General features: G+C 35.0%; 1 long non-coding RNA gene across 1 annotated transcript; it reads right to left on the bottom strand.

Moving 5' to 3' along the window:
* Positions 1-922: 922 nt before the first annotated feature.
* On the bottom strand, positions 923-3191 carry LOC145615273 (uncharacterized). Its single transcript, XR_014107256.1, has 3 exons — positions 2965-3191; positions 2383-2464; positions 923-1144 (listed from the first exon to the last, which is right to left on the bottom strand). It is a non-coding gene; the product is annotated as an uncharacterized LOC145615273 (long non-coding RNA).
* Between the last annotated feature and the right edge of the window lie 576 nt (positions 3192-3767).

Genomic DNA, 3767 nt, shown 5'->3' on the forward strand with positions numbered 1-3767 from the left:
TCCTTTTGCCCCTTTTTATTTTTGGGTTCACCCACTTTCCCTCTACACTCATTCCCCATCCCTCCCCTTTTGCATTCCCATTCCCCTCATCACCACTACACCACCAACCTCACACCGAACAAGGACAAAGGCAAAGCTCCAATCGACGGCTTCGGTGGTTTGTTTGGGCCCGGATCAGCCCAAATCGGTGATGGGCCAGAATCGGGCTGGGCCTAATTGAAGGAACTTGAGGAGAATCCATTGTTATCGAGGAAATTAAATTGGGATTGAGATGGGGTGGATTGAAGAAGAAATCGCCCCAAACGTCGGCGATTTTGGAGGTGGAAGTGACACCATTGATTTGAGGTTGAGGTCAGCCGTCGTTTCTAGGGTTTTGAGGGTGGGAGTAACGGCGGATGACGGGTTTAAGGGGAGAGGGAGGGTTTTTTAGGGTTTTTGCGTGATGGGAGGGGGTGGTTTTTTGAGGACGGGAGGGCAGCGAAGGTAAGGGAAGGGCGGCGACGACTGGAGGGGCAGTGGCTAGGCTGTGGGTAGCTACTACGGTTGAAATTGGAGGTGTTGTGGTTGTGTTGTGGTGGTGTTGTGATGGTGTGATTCTTGGTTTTTTTTTAAACAAACAAGTTAAAAAGAATGGGTTTCATTCCATTCTCTTTGATTCCCTTTCTTCATTCTATTCCGATTCTCTTGGGCAAACTAAACGACCCCTGAGTAAAACTTGTCATTCCAAAACAACACTTATCAAACTAATGAGAATAGTGATGGGCTATGCCAAAGCGAGGCATCACTACTGTAACGCCCCGACTTTTAATCGGCGTCACCGGATCGTATATAACTCGTCATTCGCAGCGGAATTAATTAACCATAGATAAACCATTCTTTACTCATCATACGCAGTGGAATAAATTATATATAGATAATCTCATAGCCACCTGTGGGTTATGGGCCCACAAATAAACATACTCCTTAATGAGAATATTCAATAAAGAAAATACAACTCCAGTCTTCCTTACTGTAATAAAATAATCAATCTATCTCAGCTCTCGATGATCCATAATACACAAGCCTTGATTCCATAATCCCTAAACTAAGTAAATTCCTTTAATCCCTTTGCTTTTGATTAACTTCAACTCTGTCATCATTATCCCTGTAATTATCCATAAAAATTAGAAAACAGAGAAAACACAGGAAAATCCAAAAATGAGTTGAAAACTCAGTAACATTACTCTAGCCTGTAAAAACAGTTTTTCTTTCAAAATCATTCAAGAATATATCATACATACATAGCTGTTCAGAAATAATCTAACATCATTATTTTTAAAAGCTGTGTCGGTAAGGATCATTACCTTTATGTAAGAGAATAGGTAAGTACAGGTTTTGGACATAACATAACTTTCATTCGTGTGGGAATGTTTCCCCTTTTCATTAACATACTTTCCTCCACCTGTAACTCGCCTATTTTTCACGTTCAGTTCACTTTCCAATGACAACAAAAGTTTCATCTATCGTATCATATTAAATCATATTAGAACAACTTTACACTTCATAAAAATTCATAGCACATTGACACATTTCATAATCATTAATTCGTAACACTTAATTACATTTAAGAGGGGCTTAACATAACAACTCACTTACACATAATTTATAAATTAATAAAATAACTAGAAATACATGTCGTTCATAGCATTATTATCACCTTGTATGATGTTAAGATATCTGTATGAACTATCGTACATATCAGTACATCGTAAAACTCATCAATAGAGTATCCTTGTGAGTTCTCATAAGTCCTTTAATAAAATTCATGTATGCGTAATCTTTTTAGTGGACATGCTAGTCGTTAGACAGTATGACATGGCGGAACATCTTCCGCGATGGGCTGGTGCCCATAACATAGAGCAGGTGCTCGACATAGTTGGGTTGTTGCCCCATGGGTACATGCATTGCATGACCGAAACATAACATATACTGCCAGACGGATTAGGTCTTTCACTTTCATTTATTATGTTGTGTATCTTTTAATAAGTTATTCGTAGATTATTAACATACTCTCGAGAGATCCGCAAATCAATTGAACATTGTATATATAAAATCATTAATATAAATCATAAGGTTGAAATACATTAATAAACATGTTTATCATATCATAGGTCATTAAAAATATATACAAGGATATAAAAGGTCATGTCATGTCATGTCATTTGCACATAACACACTTTTAAATCATAACATACCAAACATATCATACAGACATACATGTTATACAACAACATGTCATTTAAGATTACACACGTGCATTCACAATAACCTGACATAATTGACACACATACGGGACTAAACACAGTTGCATAACTAGACACAATTGCTAGACATAATGATTACCTCATTCGATCATCCTTAATCATCTCACTTAGCTTGTTCTCCAATAATCATAATTCGAACTCTCAACCTCCGTCATTAATTCCTCATCGTCATGATTTATTCGATCATACCCAAAAAAAATAATACTCATTAATAAATTCTTAATTCAAAACCTTTGATAAAATAAAGTATAAACTTATTTTTAGAGAACAAAACAAGTAATACCTCATTTTGAGTAAACTGAGCATTACTTTAAAAATAGACTACTATTCATATTAGTAGAAAATATTACTATAAAAACTTTAATTTAGAGAACTCTCAAATTGCTTTAGTATTAAAACTCATTTTTAGGAAGTTGAATGTACGAAGTACATAATCATCAATTCCTTGTGCAAAATAATATTAGAATATATATAAACACTACACTTTTAAGAGTAAAATAAGAACAAACATAGAACTTAGATAGCAAGCTACTACTATATTTTAACATCATTTTCTTATTATCAAAATATCTACATAATCGTTTTCAAAAAAAGTAAAAAGTTTGTATCTCAAATAAAGGATAAACATATAATCAAAATAAGAGCAACAAAATAAGCTCACTTTGGTTTCATGTGTACAGAGTAGTCTCAAAGACCATTCTTAGTTTCACCAAGCATGCCATGAATGGAGGAAAGAGAAGAGTACGTGGTTGTGGTGCGTAAGCTTGGTGGCAAGGGAAAGAGATGACCACAACCATTTCAAGCAAAGGAAAGAGCGGTGATAGTCGCGCGGTAGTGATGGACGGTAATACGTTAAATATATATGGAGTATTATTATTCCAAGAACTTGAAAAAAGATAGGGATCATAAGATGAAGTTTGCTAAAGTGATAAGCTTGGGTATTAGACAACCAATTCTAAGGAAGCAAAATGTGACTTCGAATCAGCAATTCTTAGCCGTGAAGGAGTGAGATAAGCTCTTGATTGAGCTAAGCATAATCAATCAACTTTGATTGGTTAGCCCAAATTAAGAAACAAGTAAAAAGAACAAGCAAAATTGACTTTGGTCTTCATAAACCGTGAAGAATAAAGGGGTGATGGGAAGAGGTGGGTTTTGTCTTCTTATTCCCTAATAAATTGAACAAATGAAAGAAAAGCAAATGGCTTTCAATCCCCATTTCTTAACCGTGAAGGAGGAGAAGAAATAAGAGGTGGTGTTTGTCAATTTTTATGAGTAAGGGTATTTTGGTCATTTTACAATTTTGGGTAAAAATACAGATTTTAATGAAAAATCACTAAACAACAAAAGAAAAATATTACTTGACCCGAAATATATTTTAAAATAAATAACTTTCCTTCGTAAAATTAGCTTCCAAAATGATCTAATCTTATAATAAAATTTAAGACTAAAACATTCTTAATGGTT

The sequence above is a fragment of the Chenopodium album genome, chromosome 3 (assembly GCF_948465745.1).
Source record: "Chenopodium album chromosome 3, dcCheAlbu1.1, whole genome shotgun sequence".
NCBI classification, from domain to species: domain Eukaryota; kingdom Viridiplantae; phylum Streptophyta; class Magnoliopsida; order Caryophyllales; family Amaranthaceae; genus Chenopodium; species Chenopodium album.